The sequence below is a fragment of the Tamandua tetradactyla genome, chromosome 4, assembly GCF_023851605.1.
Source record: "Tamandua tetradactyla isolate mTamTet1 chromosome 4, mTamTet1.pri, whole genome shotgun sequence".
NCBI lineage: Eukaryota > Metazoa > Chordata > Mammalia > Pilosa > Myrmecophagidae > Tamandua > Tamandua tetradactyla.
Genome location: NC_135330.1, coordinates 186,813,960 through 186,835,514, shown reverse-complemented (window position 1 = coordinate 186,835,514; position 21,555 = coordinate 186,813,960). Strand labels below are relative to the sequence as shown.

Below are 21,555 nucleotides of genomic sequence, written 5' to 3'. Positions count from 1 at the left end.
TCCAGAAAGGACTGTCACTTCTCAGACTTCCAAATCCAACTAACAAACAGCAGAGGGAGCTAGTGATGTGCTGAAAGAATTGCTGTGTGGAGTTCTTTATGACTTCCAAGATCCACACAAGTTCTTGGCAGGCTGTGTCCATGGAGCAGAAAGTCTGAGTTCTTCAAGCTACTTGCAAACTGGAACGTTTTCTTTTAACTATTTCTTCTTATGTTGTTTTTTTTTTTTTCAGGAAGATACTGATGAACCTAGAAAGTCATTTAGAAACAATAAATATTTTGCAGATTTTTCATATGTTAAGGCAAATATGTATTTTGGGTCTATCCCCACCCCGACTCTCCCTCCAAAATCCCGACAATTGTCAAAGGACCCTTGAATGGCATGTCTTATTCTGTTCTTGAACCAGTCATTATTTATCCAGTCCATATTAAATCATGAAAATGTATTGAGTAGCATTATGTCCCATGTATACAGTCAGCATCATTTTGCACACATTGCATGCTTCAAACTGAAGTTTGAACATATGTCAAATTCACAGGGAGCCTCTGCATCAATGCACCGCAAGTTTGTATAGAACAGCAGTGTAAAGCAGGTAGGATTATCTGACTCGGTTGATAAATTCTCTATGGCATTATCATTTAGTTTGATCAAGTTGAGATTTGTAGGGCTTATCTTCCAGATTTAGAAGAATTTAGAACTTTGGAGAGAGAAGTATATTAAGGCTATCAAAAGAACAGGGTTTTGCCAAATATGAGTTTTTCATCCTTTTAAATAAATCTGTGGGAACTGATTTGAGAGAACTGTTTGGGGCAGTCTTTGAGAAGGGGTGGGCTTGAGCTTTGTTGAAAAAATAAATGACATCATGGCAGGGGTAGAGATAGTGTTACAGGTGAGGGAAATGACAGTTCCATGGCAGAGGCCAGAAGGCAGATGATGTGTCTGGTGTCTGGAATAGCAGCGCCACTTTGGCTGAACCAGAATATTAGTTATGTCGTTAACAAGCAAAAGAGCTCTTGGCACATGACATGTCTCTTCCCGCCAGACTGAACGTGACAGAGGAGGGACGCTATTCCAAATCGATGTGTTCTCTAAGGCAGCAGTGTTCAAGCCTTGGGTTTGGAACCCCTTTCTGCTCTTAACAATGATTGGCAAGGAACCCCCACAATAGTGCTGAGCCCCTCTCTTAGCTATGACATCATGCACTGCAGCAATCAGTTGCAGCGTGACTTTTTTTCCAGACACTAGCTCTGTGCTGTCTGGTGAGGATGGCTAGGGGACAGCGAGACCCGGCAGGCAGATCTTCAAACACTACATTTGAACTCCCAGAGCTGAACTCTTTTTCCCTTAACATATTATGAACTTGTGCTGCGATTTAATAAATGTGAAGATGTCTCTCAGTACTAATGCAAAGGAAGACTCTGCAGGACTGTAGATTTTGAACTTTTTGAGAGAGAGGATGCCAACTTTCCCCTCACACCTGTTGCCTCCAGACCTACCAATTTCGTTGGTGAAATTGGGCTTTGTCCTGCATGTAAAAATCCATAACCAGAAGACCCTATAGCGTTTAAACCACTTGATCCAGGAAGAACTGCAAGGAGTCAAGAATGAGGAAAAACAAACAAGCAAAATGAAAGAAGACAAAAAGTGCTAACATTTGGCTAGGGTACATACTGACCAACAAACCTTTGTCTTTGTTGTAAGTCTGTCTCAGCATCTCGCAGATGCAGAGGTTTTAAAAGGACAGAATATTTTGGGAAGCTGGGTAAAATGTGTAAAGTACCACAGTCTGGGCAGCTTAGAACAAGAGAAATTTATTGCTTCACATTTTTGGAGGCTAGAAGTCCAAAATCCATGGAGGAGAATCTTTCCTTGCTTCTTTCTAGTTTTTGGTGTTTGCTGGCAATCCCTGGGCTTCAATCTCTGCCTCAGTTGTCACATGGCCATCTCCCCACTGTCTGTGTGTCTGTCTCCTCTTCCCTTCTTATAAGGACACCAATCATACTGGATTAATGGCCTACCCTCCTGCAATAGGACTCATTTTAACTTGCCTAATTTCAGCTGTAATGGTCTAAATAAAGACACACTCCGAGGCATTTGGCATTAAGATGTCAGCATTTCTTTTTGAGGGGTACAATTCACCTCATAGCATTGTTTTGTCAAAATCCAATCCAATCATCCCCATGAGTTCATGTGGCCACAGTGCATGATCCCTTTGAAAGGGGCAGCGACAGAGTCAGAATTGGATCCTCAGACAACGTTTGTCACCGCAACCCTACCCCAAATGAGCTTCCTCCTTTCCCCCCCGGCTCCCCACAAATACCCAGGGACTCTTCACCCCAGGCACAATCCCACTGTCATCTTTCTGGATTGGAAGGAGCATTTATCTGGTTCTTCTAAAGAACCAAGAGATGTCTTGGTGTCACTTGAAAAGCCTCAGCAGACCTGTTTGAGAAGGAACTGTCAGGACAAGACCAACCTTCCTTTTTTGTTCACATCTCTTCAGAACCCTCCTCACACAGCACACTGCCCCATCCAGTAACACCAACTCTCACAATAGTACCTTTTCAATCTTGCCGTGGAAACTCCCTCCATTCCAGCAACGCCAGGCGGTTTATAATTTGTTCCGTTTTCCAGGCCACGCTGACCCCTATCTTCGAATGGCCTTTCCAAACAATAGCATCAGGCACTTGAGTTGCACAGCAAACTCTACCTCAAATAGCGATTTCTTAGACTTGACTCTCCCACCCCTGCATAACACAGGTCTTGAGGAGTTCCTATACCGTGCAGGTTAATTTAAAGCTTTTAACTCATGCCTTCAGGTTGCTGGGTGAGCTGTTAGTCTAGAAATTTCTCTGGAAAAAAAAATTTAAGTCTTTAGCACAATCATAAAATTTTAATTGGATGGAATGCCTTATAATATTGAGCTTTATAAGGAAGGTTGAATAGTGTAACTGGTTATAATTTGAAACACTGCTTCATAGGAGAGTTCCAAATAAAGGGGAAGAACATAAAAGAAAAGAGGGAGAGGGAGGAGAAGAGAAAGAAGGGAGGGAGGGGAAAAAAGAGGGAAAAAGCAAGGGAGGAGGAGGAAAGGAAGGAAGGAATAAAGAAGGAAGAAATTATGGTGTGGTGGAGTTCAATGGCATGATAAAAGTTCTGATTTTATGTTCTAAAAGTAAGCTGGTTCAAAAATAAATCTTAATATGGTTATGTGCCAGTTTGAATCTGTTGTGTGCCCCAGAAAAGCCAAGTTCTTTAATTCTCATTCAATATTGCTGGTGGTATCTTTTTAATTGTTTCCATAGAGATGTGACCCACCCAATTGTGGATGGTAAACTTTGATTAGATGGTTTCCATGGAGATGTGTCTCCACCTATTCAAGGTGGGGTTGTTTACTAGAACCTTTTAAGAGGGAACCATTTTGGAAAAAGCTTTAGAGCCCACGCAGCCAGAGACCTTTGGAGATGAAGAAGGAATATGCCCCTGGGGGAACTTCACGAAACGAGAAACCAGGAGAGAAAGCTAGCAGATGTCATCATGTGCCCTTCCAGCTGAGAGAGAAACCCTGAACTTCATTGGCATTTCTTGAGTGAAGGTAACCTCTTGTTGGTGCCTTAATTGGACATTTTTTCATGACCTTAGAACTACCAACTTGCAATTTAGTAAATTCCCCCTTTTCAAGCCATTCAGTTTCTGCCATTCCAGCAGCTTGCAAACTACAACAGGTAGTTAATGAGACCAGGGGAATAAGCCCACTGTAAACACATCTGGCACTTACTATGATATACACATGTCAAAATGGTAGCATACATTAATAAGGTATTTCATATTGACTTCCAAATATTAATGTTTCACAGACATAGGCTAGTTCACAAATATGCAATCTGTGAAAAAAAACTGTTTTAAGGAGAGATTTTCCCTTTTGTTCTATCATGGTTTCATTTCTGGGGAAATACATAAGACTCTTCTAAGTTTGATACCATAATATTTCCATTACTGTACAAGAAGGCTTCAGATTTGGTGTTATAAGGTCCCTTAACATTTTGTAGATTGATTGTATTTTATATATGAGGGAATTATTCTTATTAAAAATGTTCCCATTAAATTTGGGCTTTAGTGACTAAGATGGTATAACCTATGAATGCCTAGAGTGTATGATGATAGTGTTCTAGTTTGCTAGCTGCTGGAATTATACCAGCAACAGAATGACTTTTAGAAAGAGGAATTTAATAAGTCTCTATTTACAGTTCTAAGGCAGAGAAAATGTCCCAATTAAAACAAGTCTATATATATGTCCAATCAAAGGCATCCAGGGAAAGATACCTTGGTTCAAAAAGGCCGATGAAGTTCGGGGTTTCTCTCTCAGCTGGAAGGGCACATGATGACATCTGCTAGCTTTCTCTCCTGGTTTCTAGTTTCATGAAGTTACCCCAGGGGCATATTCCTTCTTCATCTCCAAGGTCGCTATCTCAAGGACTCTCTGCTTCGTGTTGCTGCAGCATTCTCTGCTCTCTCTGAATCCCTTTTCTCCAAAATGTTTCATCTTTTATAGGAAATTTATCAAGACCCACCCAAATGGGTGGAGACCTGTCGTCACCTAATCCAGTTTAACAACCGCTCTTGATTTAATCACATCTCTAAGGAGATGATCTGATTACAGTTTCAAATGTACAGTATTGAATAGGGATTATTCTGCCTTTAGACATGGGATTTAGATCAAAAAATGGCTTATGGCTTTTCTAGGGGACATACATACCAGCACAGATAGTGACTAAATGTGCAAATTTAAAAATGTTTCCGCATGAAGAAGAACAAAGGAATGTCAATAATGCAGGGTGTTGAAAATAGATGGTAATTAATATTTTAAAACTTTAACATATGTGTGAGACAAGCAAAAAATATTTGGTACAAAATTTATATTTTGATTAGTGCATTTCCTAATATAACTTATGTGGACAGTTTAATCGAACACAATAGTACTTGGAACCTTGCATAGGGCATGAGATTTTGTAGGTTTGTCCAGAGTGATGCCCAGATAAATCCCAGAGTGATCTGAACAGTGAATAGGGAAGTATTTGCAGAGTCCCCTAGACGGAATGGTGAGAAAGGGGGAAAATTCATTCCCCAAGTGGAGAATTCTTGATATTCTCACAGGCAGTGGGGACAGCCAAAGCAATAGGCCGAGCCTCCAATCTTGGGGTTTGTTCAGATGAAACTTAATCCTGCAAAGAATAGGCTAAGCCTACTTAAAATTAGGCCTAAGAGTCACCCCAAGAGAACCTCTTCTGTTGCTGAGATGTGGCCTCTCTCTCTCAGCCAACACAACAAACAAACTCACCACCCTCCCCCTCTCTACGTGGGACATGACTCCCAGGGGTGTGGACCTTCCTGGCAATGTGGGACAGAAATCCTAGAATGAGCTGGAACTCTGCTTCAAGGGATTGAGAAAATCTTCTTGACCAAAAGGGGGAAGAGTGAAATGAGGCAAGGTAAAGTGTTAGTGGCTGAGAGATTCCAAACAGAGTCAAGAGGTTATCCTGGAGGTTATTCTTTTTTTTTTTTTTTTTCACATGGGCAGACACCAGAAATCAAACCGGGGTCCTTGGGCATGGCAGGCAAGCACTCTTACCTGCTGAGCCACCGTGGCCCCTGGAGATTATTCTTACACATTAAATAAATATCACCTTGTTAATCAAGATGTAATGGAGAGGCTGGAGGGAACTGCCTGAAAATGTGGAGCTGTGCTCTGGTGGCTATGTTTCTTGAAGATAATTGTATGATGATATGGCTGTCATAGTGTGACTGTGTGGTTGTGAGAGCCTTGTGTCTGATGCTTCTTTTGTCTACCTTATTGACGGACAAGTAAAACATATGGATTAAAAATAAATAAATAATAGGGGGAACAAATGTTAAAATAAATTTAGTAGATTGAAATGCTGGTGATGGGTGAAGGGGAGGGGTAAGGGGTATGGTTTGTATGAATTTTTTCTGTCTTCTTTTTATTGCTTTTTCTGAATTGATGCAGATGTTCTAAGAAATGATTGTGATGATGAATATACAACTATGTGATGATAGTGTGAGTTATTGATTATATAACAAGATCAGAATGATCATATGATAAGAATGTGTTTGTATGTGGTTATGTATCATAAATAAAAAATAAATTAGTTAAAAAAAGAAAGTGGGGGTAAGGGGTATGGTATGTATGAATTTTTTTCTGTTGTCTTTTTATTTCTTTTTCTGAATTGATGCAAATATTCTAAGAAATGATCATGATGATGAATATGCAACTATGTGATGATATTGTGAATTACTGATTATATATGTAGAACGGAATGATCATATGTTAAGAATGTTTGTGTTTCTTTGTTGTCATAGTTTTTTTAAAAATTTAAAATAAAAAAGTTTTTAAAAATCTAGATAAACAATCTTACGTTAATACGATGGAAAGTTATTTGGTGATAAAAATAAACTAGCAAGTCATAAAAAGATATGGAGGAACCTTAAATGCACATTGTTAAATGAAATAAGCCAATCTGAAAAGGCCACATATTATATGATTTCAATTATATGACATCCTGGAATAGACAAAACAATAAAAGATCTGTGGTTGCCATGGGTTTAGGGACAAGGAAAAGAGATATAGTACAGGACATTGTTTAGGGAAGTGAAACTATTCTGTGTGATATCTTAATGGTGGGTACATGACATTAAGCCTTTGTCAAACCCATAGACATGTACAACAAAAAGAGTGACACCTAATGTGAACTGTGGACTTTTAGTCAGTCATGTATTCACTGCTGGTTCATCAATTGTAACAAATGTATCATGCGAACACAAGATATTAATAATAGAGGAAACTGCGCAAGGGGCAGAGGAGAAGGGGCATCTGGGAACTCTGACTTTCAGTGCAATTTTTCTGTAAACCTAAAACTTCTCTAAAAAATTAAAGTCTATTTTAAAAAAGAAAAAAAAATTGGGCTTTAGTGATGCCTGCCTACTCAAAAGAGATTTTGTTTCTCTCATGATTTTCTCGAGTAAAATAGATTAGTCCCTAAGTCTGTTGCGTAACTCATCCTTATTCCTTGTCATGACTTTTATATAGATAAAGTATGCATGTTCATTTAGTTCCTGGCTCAGCCTACTGTACAGAAGGTCATAGCGTGCTCTAGCACCTTTTTCGCCTATCTCCTTCCCCCATGAAGTCTGCCTTCAATTTCCTGCAGCAACTACTACCCAGAAAGCCCCAAGGAAAATCAGATCCCCTGACACAGCCTCTTAGGGTTTGCATGAATATTTTTCGGAGTCATGAGAATATGACTAATGTTGCTGAGGCTGGCCAGGCCAGGATGAAGAATGACTTCATCAGCTTCCACATCCTTGCGCAGGACCTGCACTCCCTGCCACACACTTACTGTGAGACTCATTCCTAACTTACCGTATTGATGGGTGCAAAGAGGTATACTATTGTTTTAGTTTGACTTCCTGTCAGCCATTTGGGCTCCCCTTTCTGTAAAGCTGTATATTGCTATCCCTTGCTTATTTTTAGGGCTTAAATTATAGAAATTAATCCACTGACAGTTTTGCACCATGCAAATGTCTCCTCCATTGCTGTGTCTATACCAGTGGTTTTCGAAGTGTGGTCCCAAACTTCAGCATCAGTATAACCTGAGAAATTGTTAGAAATGCACATTGTCAGCCCTGCCCCAGACTGACTGATTCAGTAACTCTGGATGGTAGGCAGCAATCTGTTTTACGGCTTCCACGTAATTCTGATGCATGTTCAAGTTTGAGAAACTGGTTTCTGCTATCTTTCAATGGAAAAAAATTATACATATATACACACACATACACATATACACATGTATATACATGTATATTAATATTACTTGGTCTTTCTTCATATATATTATTGTAGCAGTCGTAGGTTTACAGAAAAATCATAAAGAGAGAACAAAGTTTCCATGCCATCACACTCAGTTTTACTTACTATTAACATTTTGCATTAGTATGTTGCTTTGGTTGCAGTTAACGAAACAATATTATTATACTTAGGTATAACTTTAGCCCACTATTTACATTAGGATTTGGTCTTTGTGTTATTCAATACTATCTTTGTTGCTTTTTGTGGTAACTTATACACCACCTAAATTTCCCCTTTTATCCCTTTTAGAATATATATTTCAGTGCTATTAATTACATTCAAAAAGTTTTGCCTCCATCACTTCATCCATTGCCAAACATTTTCCATCATCCCATACAGAAACATCAAACCAATTAAACATTAATTCCATGTTTACCTTCCCTATCTGGCCCCTGGTAACCTGTGATCCAGTCTAACTTTATGAATTTGTATGTTTGGTTTATTTCATATAAGTGAGCTCATACAATATTTGTCCTTTTGAGTCTGGCTTATTTCATTCAAAATGATGTTGTTAAGAGTTGTCCGTGTTAGAGCATACATCTGAACTTCATTCCTTTTTATGGCCAAATAATATTCCATTGTATGGATATATCACATTGTATTTATTCATTCATATCTTGATGGACACTTGATTTGCTTCCATCTTTTGGCAACTTTGAATAATGCAACTATGAACATCAGTATGAAGATAGCTATTCAAGTCCCTGCTTTCAATTCTTTTGGTTAAATGCCTAGAAGTGGGATTGCTGGAATATATGGTAATTCTATACTTAATTTTCTGAGGAATTGCCAAACAGTTTTCCACTGTGGCAGCACCAATTTACATTCCCATCAACAATGTATGAGTGTTCCTATCTCTCCACATTCTCTCCAACGCTTGTTTTATATCTGGTTTTGTTTTTCTTTATTGTAGTCATTCTGGTGGCTGTGAGATGGTATCTCTTGTGATTTTGATTTGCAGTTTCCTGATGACTAAAGATATAAGTACCTTTTCATATATTTATTGGCCATTTCTATATCTTCTGTGGAGAAATGTCTATTCAAGTCTTTTCCCATTTTTAAGCTGAGTATTTGTCTTTTTATTGTTGCATTGTAGGAATTCCTTATAGATTCTACATAGTAAGCCCTCATCAGAGATAAGGTTTCCAAATATTTTCTCCCATTCTGTAGGTTGTCTTTTTACTTTCCTCATAAAGTCCTTTGATTTACAGAAGTTTTTCATTCTGATGAAATCCCATTTATCTATTTTTTCTTTTGTTGCTCATGCTTTTGGTGTCAAGTCTAAGAAACCAACGTCTAACACAAGGTGCTGATGATGTTTGCCTGTTCTAGTTTGCTAGCTGCCGGAATGCAACACACCAGAGATGGATTGGCTTTTAATAAAAGGGGATTTATTTTGTTGGTTCTTCAGAGGAAAGGCAGCTAACTTTCCACTGAGGTTCTTTTCTTACGTGGAAGGCACAGGATGGTCTCTGCTGGTCTTCTCTCCAGGCCCCTGGGTTCCAACAACTTTCCCCGGGGTGATTTCTTTCTCCATCTCCAAGGGCCCGGGCTGAGCTGCAAGTGCTGAGATGAGGAATGCCAAGCTGCTAGACTGTGCTACATTGCGTTCTCTCATTTAAGCACAAGCCAATTAAGTTAAACGTCACTCATTGCAGCAGACACGCCTCCTAGCCGACTGCGGATGTAATTAGCAACAGATGAGATTCACCTAACATTGGCTCATGTCCACAGCAACAGAACTAGGTGCTTTCACCTGGCCAAGTTGACAACTGAATCTAACTACCACATTGCCTATATCTTCTTTTAGGAGTTTTAAGGTTTTAGTTTTTATATGTGGGACTTTGATCCATTTTTTAATCCATTCTGCCAGTCTATGTCTTTTAATTGGGGAATTCAGTCCATTGACATTTAGAGTTATTACTGTTTGGATAATATTTTCCTCTACCATTTTGCCTTTTGTATTATATATATCATATCTGTCTTTCCTTCTTTCTACACTTTTCTCCATGTCTCTCTCTTCTGTCTTTTTGTATCTGACTCTAGTGCTTCCTTTAGTATTTCTTGCAAAGCTGGTCTCTTGGTCACAAATTCTCTTAGTGACTTTTTGTCTGAGAATGTTTTAAATTCTCCCTCATTTTTGAAGGACAATTTTGCTGGATATAGGAGTCTTGGCTGGCAGTTTTTCTCTTTTAGTAACTTAAATATATCATCCCACTGTCTTCTAGCTTCCATGGTTTCTGCTGAGAAATCTACACATAGTCTTATTGGGTTTCCCTTGTATGTGACGGATTGTTTTTCTCTCGCTGCCTTCAAGATCCTCTCTTTCTCTTTGACCTCTGACATTCTTACTAGTAAGTGTCTTGGGGAACGCCTATTTGTGTCTAATCTCTTTGGGGTGCGCTGCACTTCTTGGATTTGTAATTTTAGGTCTTTCATAAGAGTTGGGAAATTTTCAGTGATAATTTCTTCCATTAGTTTTTCTCCTCCTTTTCCCTTCTCTTCTCCTTCTGGGATACCCACTACACGTATATTTGTACGGTTCACATTGTCCTTGAGTTCCCTGATACCTTGTTCAAATTTTTCCATTCTTTTCCGGATAGTTTCTGTTTCTTTTTGGAGTTCAGATGTTTCATCCTCCAAATCACTAATTCTATCTTCTGTTTCTTTAAATCTGTCATTGTAGGTATCCATTGTTTTTTCCATCTTTTCTACTTTATCTTTCACTTCCATAAGTTCTGTGATTTGTTTTTTCAGTTTTTCTATTTCTTCTTTATGTTCAGCCCATGTCTTCTTCATGTCCTCCCTCAATTTATCGATTTCGTTTTTGAAGAGGTTTTCCATTTCTGTTCGTATATTCAGCATTAGTTGTTTCAGCTCCTGTATCTCATTTGAACTATTGGTTTCTTCGTTTGACTGCGCCATATGTTCAATTTTCTGAGCGTGATCCGTTATCTTCTGCTGGCGTCTGGGCATTTAGTCAGATTTCCCCGGGTGTTCGACCCCACAGGTTGAAAGATTTTTCTGCGCAGTCTCTGGGTTCTGTTCTTCCTATCCTGCCCAGTAGGTGGCGCACGTGGCACACGCCTGTCTGTGGGTTCCACCAGCGAAAGTTGCTGTGGGTCCCTCAACTCTGGAAAACTCTCGCCGTAGGGGAGGTTCGGCAACCGAAGCGTCTTGGAAGAATGCCAGCCGGCCCGGGGTTCCAAACGCGGGGAGGGTCGCCGGCTGTCGCAGCACAGGAGAGCGTCCGGCCAAATTAGCTAGTCGGCCCGGGGCACCAAGCGTGGCGGGAGGGCGCCAGCTGTCGCAGCCCGGGGGAGTGCACTGCTCCCAGCCGACGGGGGAGTCACGTGTTTGGAAGGGATCCCCCGGTCACTGTTCTCCGCAGTCTGGGGATTTCCGACCCAACTATCTCAGTTGTTCCGGGGGGCCTCGTGTGGTGGGGGCACCAGCCGCCGCGGCCTAAGGGGACCGCCTGTCCAATTCTACCAGCTGGCCTGGGAAGGTGGAAGGGAGGGACTCCGGTCGCTTGCTGTCCCACCCAGGAAAGCCCGTGCCCCTTGGTGATCTCACCGGAGCTGGTTCTCCCAGATAGTCAGCCGTTCCAGGATGGGGTACGCTGTCCCTTTGATCTCCCTCGTGGCTCCGGGAGCTGCTCTGTATTATCTCCACTCCCCCAGTAGTTGTTCTGGAGGAGGAAAGGTGAGGGCGGCAAGGCTGTCGAGGCTGGTGGCGGAGGAGCACGGTGAAGGCGGGGGAAGAGGGCACCGTGTTGGTTGGAGAGCAGCCGGAGCAGGAGGGGGAGGAGGGGGGTAGGGAGGTCGGGCGGCTCGGCTGCTGCGGGGCGCGTGCGCCGCGCGGCGGTCCGGCGGAGAAAGAGAGGGGGTAGGGAGGTCGGGCGGCTCGGCTGCCGCGGGGCGCGTGCGCCGCGCGGCGGTCCGGCGGAGAAAGAGAGGGGGTAGGGAGGTCGGGCGGCTCGGCTGCCGCGGGGCGCGTGCGCCGCGCCGCGGTCCGGCGGAGAAAGAGAGGGGGTAGGGAGGTCGGGCGGCTCGGCTGCCGTGGGGCGCGTGCGCCGCGCGGCGGTCCGGCGGAGAAAGAGAGGGGGTAGGGAGGTCGGGCGGCTCGGCTGCCGCGGGGCGCGTGCGCCGCGCGGCGGTCCGGCGGAGAAAGAGCCTTTGATCCATTTTGAGTTAATTTTGTATACGGTGTGAGATAGGGGTCTACCTACTTCTTTTGCATATGTCTATCTAGTTCTCCAAGCACCATCTTTTGAAGAGATTGTTCTTTCTCCATTGAATGGACTTGGCACTCTCATCAAAAGCAAATTGACTGAAGGTGTGAGGGTTTATTTCTGAACACTCAACTTGATTCCAATGGTCTTATGTCTGCCCTTGTACAAGCGTCATACTGTTTTGATTACTGTATCTTCGTAATAACTTTGAAAATCAAGAAGTGTGAATCCTCTTACTTTGTTCTTCTCTTTCAAGATGACTACTGGAATTTTGATTGGGATTGCATTGAATATGTATACTGCTTTAGGTAGAATTGACATGTTAGTATTTGTTCTTCCCACCCATGAGCAAAGAATGTCTGTCCTTCCATTTAATTAGGGCTTTAATTTCTCTCAGCAATGTTTTGTGGTTTATAAGTCCTTTATGTTCTTGGTAACATTTGTTCCTAGATATTTTATTCTTTTAGTTGCTATTGTAAATAGAATTTTTTTCTTGATTTTTCAGATTGCTCATTGCTTGGGTATAGAAACACCACTGATTTCTGCCTGTTTATCTTGTATCCTACCACTTCACTGAATTTGTTTATTAGTCCTAGTAGCTTTGTTGTGGAATTTTTCAGGATTCTATATGTATAGGATGATGCCATCTGCTAATAGAGAGAATTTTACTTTTTTCTTGCCTATTTGGATGAATTCCTTTCTTTTTCTTGTTTAATGGCTCCAGATATAACTTCTAGCCCAATGTTGAATAACAGTGTTGACAGTGGGCATCTTTGTCTTGTTCCTGATTTTAGGGGGAAGCTTTCAGTCTTTTTTTTTTAATCAGGAAGGGGCAACGAATTTTGCCAAGTGCCTTTTCTGTATCAGTTGAGATGATCAAGCATATTTCCTTCATTTTATTAATGTAGTGTATTGAATTATTTCATTTTTAATTTTGAACCACCTTTACATAATAACTGGGATAATTCCCAATTGGTCATGTTGTATAATGCTTTTAATGTCCTGTTGGATTTGGTATACTAGTGTTTTGTTAAGGAATTTTGCATATATTTTCATGAGGTGTGTTGGCCTGTATGTTTATTTTTGTGACATCTTTATCTGTCTTTGGAATTAGGGTGATGCTGGCTTCATAGAATGAATTGGATGTGTTCCCTCTTTTCAGTTTCTTGGAAGCATTTGACCAGTATTAGTGTTAATGCTTCCTTGAATGTCTGGTAGAATTCAGTGAAGCCATATGGTCCAGGGCTTTACTTTGTTGGGAGTTTTAAATTACAGATTCAATCTCTTTACTTATTATTGGTCTGTTGAGATCTTTTTCTTGAGTCAGTGTACATAGTTTATGTGGTTTTAGGAATTTGTCCATTTCATCTAGGTTATCTAATTTGTAGGCATACTATTGTTCATAGTATCCTCTTATAATCCTTTTTATTTCTGTGAGGTTGGTAGTAATGCTTCCCTTTCATTCCTGATTTATTTTTTGCATCTTCTCTTTCTTTTTCTTTGTCTGAATAGTTGCTTAATACATCTCAAAATATTTCCTGATTTTCCTTGTGATTTCTTCATTGCCCATTGATTGTTTGAAAGTGTGTTGTTTAACTTCTATATATTTGTTAATTTTCCAGTTCTCCCTCTGCTATTGATTTCTAGTTTCATTCCATTGTGGTCAGAGAAGATATTTGGTATATTTGCAATCTTTCAAAATTTATTGAGACTCATTTTCTTTTAAAAATATTTTTATTGACCAATCTTCATACATATACAGTCCATACATGGTGTACAATCAATGGCTCACAATATCATCACGTTGTTGTGCATTCATTACCATGATCATTTTTAGAACATTTGCATCACTTCAGAAAAAGAAATAAAAAGGAAAAAAAAAAACTCAAGCATACCATGCTTACCCCTCCCTCTCACTGACCACTAGCATTCAATCTACTCAATTTATTTTGCCTCAAATCCTGCTATTATTTATTTATTTATTTTGTATGCTGTGTGGTGGGGTCACATTTCATTCTTTTTTTTTTCCGTGTGAGTATCCCATTATTACAGCACTATTTGTTGAATTTTTGTTTGCTTGTTTGTTTTTGTTGGTTTCTTTTTTGTTTGTTTGGGAAGTGCATGGGCCAGTAATAGAACCCAGGTCTCCTGCATGGCAGGGGAGAATTCTACCATTGTACTACCCTCCTCCCCTATTTATTTATTTTTATCATATTGATTTTACTCATTTGTCCATACCCCGAATAAAAGGAGCAACAAACATGAGGTTTCCACAATCACATGGTCACATTGTAAGAGCTATATCACTATACAGTCATCTTCAAGAATTAAAGCTACTGGAACACAGCTCAAAGTTTCAGGTACTTCCCTCTAGCCATTTCAATATACTACAAAGGGATATCTATATAATGCATAAGAATAACCTCCAGGATAACCTCTGGACTCAGCTCAAAATCTCTCAGCCATTGAAACTTTATTTTTTTCCCATTTCTTTCTTCCTCTTTTTGGTCAAGAAGGCTTTCTCAATCCCATTATGCTGGGTCGTGGTGAATCTTGGGAACTCTGTCCCAAGTTGCGTGGGAGAGACTCGTTTTCTGACCCAATATGTGGTCTATCTGGGAGAATGATCTATTTGCCCTTGATAAGAATGTGTATTCTGTTGTTTTTGGGGTGCAGTGTTCTGTATATGTGTTAGGCTTGTCATTTATAGTATTGTTCAATTTCTCTGTTTCCTTATCAGCCGTCTATCAAGATGTTCTATCCACTGATGAAAGTGGTGTATTGAAGTCTCCAACTACTGTTGTAGGGATTTCTATTTCTCCTTTCAGTTTTTAAGCTGAAAATTTCACTGAGATATATTCATATACTATATAATCCATCTAAAGTATATAATTGTCTCACAGTACCGTCATCTAGTTGCGCAATCATCATCACACTCAATTTTAGAATATTTTCTTTACTCCAAAAAGAAAATTAACATGTAACCATAAAAAAGAAAACAAAAAACACCCCATACCCTTTATCCACACCTGTTATTGACCCCTAGTATTGGTGCAGTACATTTGTTACTGTTAATGAAAGAATATTAAGGTATTACTGTTAACTATAGTTTGTAGTTTGCAATAAGTACTTTCCCCCATATACCCCTGTATTTGTAATTCTTTGTACAAGTGTCATACAATGTATTAGTTCCTGAAAGAACTTGTTTAAATTTGTAGTGTTAATCATAAACAATATCCACCGCAAAGAATCACCGTGTTATATAATCCTATATTTTAACCTCTAGCTTTCCTTCTGGTGACATACATGACTCTGAACAACCCCTTTCAACCATATTCACCTACAATTCAGCACTATTACTTATATTCCCAACAATTGCCACTTCTATCCATTTCCAAACATTTATGTTCAACTCCGTTAATAATTCTGTACATACAGGGAAACACTCCTTATTCTCTATCCTCATTCTATCTCTTGTTATTAACCTAAGTTCTATGTTTTATCTCTATGAGTTTACATAGTCTAGTTAGTTCATGTTAGTGAAATCATACAATATTTAACCTTTTGTGTCTGACTTATTTCACTAAGTATAATGTCCTCAAGGTTCAACCATATTATCATGTGTTTCAGGACTTCATTCCTTTTTATGGCTGAGTCATATTGTATCATATATATACACCACATTTTGCTTGTCCATACATTGGTTGTTGAACATTTGAATTCTTTCCATCTTTTGGCAATTGTGAATTCTGTCATTAGGAACATTGGTGTGCAAATGCCTGTTCATGTCCCTGCTTTCAGATTTTCATTTGGAGTAGCAGAATTGCCAGTATATAGGGCATCTCAGTACTTAGTTTTCTGAGGAACTGCCAAATTGTCTTCCACAGCAGTTGTACCATGTTACATTCTCACCAGCACTGAATAAATGTTCCTATTTCTTCACGTCCTCTCCAACATTTGTAGTTTCCTCTTTGTTTAATAGCAGTCATTCTAATAGGTGTGAGATGATATCTCATTGTGGTTTGATTTGCATCTCCCTAACAGATAGTGAAGATAAGCATCTTTTCGTATGCTTTTTAGCCGTTTGTATTTTGTTTTTGGAGAAATGTCTATTCATATCTTTCCCCCATTTTATAATTGCATTCTTTGTCTTTTTACTGTTGAGTTGTAGGATTTCTTTATGTATACCAGAGAGCAAACCCTTATCAGATATGTGGTTACCAAATATTTACTCTCATTTAGTGGCTGCCTTTTCCCTCTTCTGACAAAGTCCTTTGAATTGCAGAAGTATTCATTCTTGAGGAGGTCCCATTCATCCATTTTTCTCTTCTGTGCTTTGGGTGTAAGGTCTAAGAAGCTACCTTCTATAACTAGATCTTGACAATTTTCCCTATATTTTCTTCTAGGATTTTTATAGTACTGCCTCTAATATTTAGGTCTTTGATCCACTTTGAGTTAATTTTTTATAGAGTGTGAGGTAGGGGTCCTCTTTCATTCCTTTGGATATGAATATCCAGTTCTCCCAACACCATTTATTGAAGACTTTTCTGTCTCAATTCAGTATATTTGGGGGCCTTGTCAAAAATCAATGGACCATTTGATTCCCAGGGCCTGCCCATGCAAAAAAAAATCAATGGACCATAGATTTGGGGGTCTATTTCTGAATGCTAAAATTGATTCCATTGATCAATATGTTTATCTTTATGCCAGTACCATGCTGTATTGACTACTGTGGATTTATAATATCTTTTCAGTTTTTGTTAATGTTCTCCTCATGTGTCTGGGGGTAATGTGATTAGGTGCATAATTGTTCAAGATTGTTATTTCTTCTTGGTGTGTTGACCCTTTTTATTTGAGAGCATCCTTATTGTAATAGTTTTTTACTTAAAGTCTATTTTGCCTAATATTTGTATAGGTAACCCCAGATCTATTTTTTTTTAACTTTTTTTTCAGGGGGAGGTGGGGGTCCATGGACTGGGAAACAAACCCAGGTCTCCCACATGGCAGGTGAGCATTCTACCACTGAACCACCCATGTACCCTCCCCAGCTTCTTTTTTATTTTTTATTCTTATTTTCAAAATATTTTTGTTCAGATCTCTTCACATACATACAGCCCATCCAAAGTATACAATCAGTGGCTCACAATATTGTCACATAGTTGTGTATTCATCACCATGATCATTTTTAGAACATTTGCATCACTCTAGAAAAAGAAATAAAAATAAAAAACTCATACATCCCATAGCTCTTATGCTTCCCTCTCATTGACCATTAGTATTTCAATCTACCCACTTTTTTTTACCCTTTGTCCCCCCTATATAGCTTTTAAAAGCTATATCGTCTTCATTAAAAATGATTTTATAGCCATACAGCTTTTATAATGTGACTGTGCGATTGTGAAAACCTTGCATCTGATGCACCTTTTATCCAGAGTATGGACAGATGAGTAAGAAAATATGGATAGTAAATAAATAAATAATGGGGGAGAGACAAGGGTAAAAAATTGGGTAGGTTGAAATACTAGTAGTTGATCAAGAAGAGGGGTAAGGGGTATGGGATGTATGAGTTTTTTCTTTTTTCTTTTTATTTCTTTTTCTGGAGTGATGCAAATGTTCCAAAAATGACCATGGTGATGAATACACAACTATGTGATGATATTGTGAGCCACTGGCTATATACTATGTACAGACTGTATGTGTATGAAGATTTCTCAATAAAAATATTTTTTAAAAACAGAAACAAGGCTACTAGAATATAGTTCAACAGTTTCAGGTACTTCCCTCTAGCCACTCTAATACACCATCAACTAAAAAGGGATATTTATATAATGCATAAGAATAATCTCCAGGATAACCTCTCTACTCTGAGATCTTTCAGCCACTGAAACTTAATTTTGCTTAATTTTTCTTTTCTTTCTTTTGGTCAGGAAGTCTTTCTCAATCCCAATATGCTGAGTCCTGGCCCATCCTGGGAGTCCAGTCCCACGTTGCCAGGAAGATTTATACCCTGGGAGTCACGTCCCATGTAGAGGGCAGGGCGGTTGCAGAGTTGGCTTAGAGAGGCCACATCTATCCCCAGCTCTCTCTTTTTTTTTCATGAGTTATCTATTTATTTACATATTCCATTAATCATGTCTATACATATACATTTTAACCATATAGAATAGATATAGCACATCATTTTGTGCTGTACACATTTCAGTTTCATTCAATGTTACTGATTCATCCTAGTAATTATAATTCATTCCATGCTGAATAAAATATAAGAACTGGACCATTTAATAGAAATTTCAGCACAACATTTACTTCATATGCTATCACATTTACTAATCTATTTGGGAGAAAAGTTTATTTTTTCCTACTAGTTGTTATGAAATTCTGCATTCAACATTGCTGTATCTCTTCAAAATCCTACTAATGCCATATTCTGAATTTGTGTTTGGATTATGTGGTGAAGAATTCTTTTTACAGATCTATTCCCCATCTGGTGATTCTAATGTGAACACTAATTGAATAATTTTCAATTGATTTTTGCATTGGAATTTTTTCAGCATGAGAGCCTTCCTGCTGATAGAGGAATTTGAAATTACTAAATATTTCTTCATTCATCAAACTGAGATTTAATAAATATTTTTTCATGTTCATTTCATTAAATATTTTCTCCAGATATCTTCTCCAACATTATTTGTTGTTCCTCTAGTGACTTTTCATCCTGTTAAGTACTTTTCTGTTGTATTTTCAGTTTTAGGAGCTATTACTACTCAACATTTTTCTCATCTGCACCTAGGCTGACATGACCTCCAGGTCAGTATAGACACAGAGTTCCTCCAAGTGTAGTTCACTCATGGTTTTTAAGAAAAAATGACAAATAAAGGCATTATCACATTGATTACATTGGCACAGAATTATATTCCTGTGTGGGTTCTCTCATTTATTTGAACATTAGAGCTGTGACTGAAGGCTCCCCTGTATTCACTGCATTCATAGGTGAGTTCTCTCATATTGTCTAAATTTGGAAGATTAACTGAAGTCTTTTCCATAAATTTCTCACCCATATTTATTTGTCTCTAATAAGAGATCTCTCATGACTTCTAAAGTTAAAACTTTTTCTGAATGCTTTCTTCATAAATGACATTCATATGGTTTCTCTCTAGTGTGAGTTTCTCATGTCATCTAAGGGAAGAATTTTGACTGAAGACTTTCCCACATATTTAACACCCATATTGTTGATCTCTAATGTGAGAGCTCTCACATCTTCTAATGTTAAAACTTTTTCTGAATGTTTTCGCATAAATGACATTCGTACTGTTACTCTACAGTGTGAATTTTGTCCTGTTATCTAAGGGTATATATCAGACTGAAGGCTTTTCCACATAGATGAGAATCATAAGGTTTCTTTCCAGTGTGAATTAATATTATGCTTTCTGAGGCTGGAAGAAATGCTGAAGGGTTTCCCACATGAATGGCATTCGTACGGTTTCTCTCCAGTGTGAATTTTCTTATGTTGTCTAAGGGTACATATTCAACTCAAGGTTTTCCCACATAGATGACATTCATATGGTTTCTCTCTAGTGTGAGTTTTCTAATATTCTCTAAGGGTAAATATTTGAATGAAGGTTTTTCCACATAGATAACAATCATAGGTTTCTCTCCATTTTGAGTTCTTTCATGTTGTCTGAGGTTGGAAGATTTACTGAAGGATTTCCCACATATTTGGTACCTATACTTTTTTCTTACAGTGTGTGTTTTCTTGTGTTGCCTAAGATCATAACTTTTTATGAAGGTTTCCACATATATATGACTTTTATGTGACTTACTTCTAGTGTTAATTTTTCACATTGATTGAAGGATGCCTTGTCACTGAGGACTTCTTGAAGTATTTTGCTGATAAAGGATTTCATTCCAACTTGAGTTGACACACACTGACTCAATGTGGAGTGAATTCTTCTTCCAAATTATTACATTCAATGATATCCCCTTGAATGTGAGACCTCTGTGCAAATGGCCTAGATATTCCAGAGCTGAGAATGCCTCCCTGGTTGGTTCTGTGGGGATGAAGCTCCATCCTCAGTGTGGAAACAGCACCAGTCTCTTGGGAATTGAACTGTAAGACATTTCTGAGATAATTTGAGTCATCATTGGGTGGAGAAAGCATGTTTGGACTGCTGGAGGATGCACCCCTTCCTCTCCCTCTGGCTGAATCCCTGAGATGGGACTGAGACTCCTCAATGCCAGGCTGGATGCTGGGTGAAGTGGACTCCTCAGTTAGTCAACAGGGAAGGAATCAAGAAGGAAGGCTTTGCAGAAGAAAGAAGGGTGGGAGGACAGCTCTCTCTTTTTTTTAAGTGTTATAACAGCTTTATTCAAAACATTAAAGAGCTAGATTTAACACAAAGACACATCAGCAGGAGAATAAAGAAATAAATTGATTTATTTCACACAGTGGAATATTGTATAATATAGGAAAAAATCAGTGAACCCCAGCTACATACCACAAATTGAATTAACTTTGGAAACATTGTACTGAGTGAAAAAAAAGCAAGTATCAGTGACTATGTACACAATGATACATATTTTAAAGAATGTATTTTATCTGACATTGTGAACATGTAGAATATATTTACTAATCAAGATTGATTTTGAATCTGATTCTAATTTCCCTAACTTTGTGAGATATTTCTGAAAGAAATAGGAAAGCATAAATATTAAGAAATCAAATTATAGTTCTAGTAAAGAGCCCTGACAAAAAATAAAAAACATATTGAAATAATTAATCAATAGGTTGAATTAATCCATTTTAAAATTCTAGATTTGGAAATGCAAACAGTAAGCTTTCTTGTAAAGAAAATAAACAATTTAGGCTTTCTTATCTTTTGCTGAAAAAAATTTTCTTTGTGTTTCCAAAACACTAAAGTTCTACCCTTAAAGCTTAAAGATAGAGAAAAAGAAATGCTTGTAGAGAAAAAAATTCAATTTTTAACGTGAATTCAGATGTATTTTTAGTTACATGTACTCTTGAAATTTGCTACTGTATTTTTTGTGTGGAAAATAACATATATACAAAAGGCAATAAATTTCAAAGCACATCAAGTTCCTGAAAGATGGCAGAATAACAAGGTTGAGTTCACCCCTGCTCCAAGGAAAAGCTAGAGAAGTGACAGAAAAATGACCAGGACAGCAATTCCAGGGTGTAAGTGACTTGGAAGGGTCTTATACATCACATAAGGAGGCCCTGGTTTAAATAGCAAAAGAATTGAGATGCAGAGAACCAGAACTAGTGCAAACAGCCTAAGGGAGGTGTGGAGCCCACAGGAGTGCACGGACAGGGAGATGGGGAATAGGAAGTAAACAAAGCCACATTCCTTGAAAACACTACCCTAAGGCACACCGCCCCAGC

The 21,555-nt window shown here is 38.7% G+C and overlaps 1 long non-coding RNA gene across 1 annotated transcript in view; it reads right to left on the bottom strand.

Moving 5' to 3' along the window:
- Positions 1–28: 28 nt before the first annotated feature.
- LOC143681629 (uncharacterized) overlaps positions 29–21,555 on the bottom strand; it is a 63,422-nt gene continuing 41,895 nt past the window's right edge. The window contains exons 2-3 of the long non-coding RNA XR_013174756.1: positions 2,561–2,852; positions 29–248 (exon numbers count right to left, since the gene is read on the bottom strand). This is a non-coding gene — a long non-coding RNA (uncharacterized LOC143681629). The remainder of the gene's footprint in view (positions 249–2,560; positions 2,853–21,555) is intronic.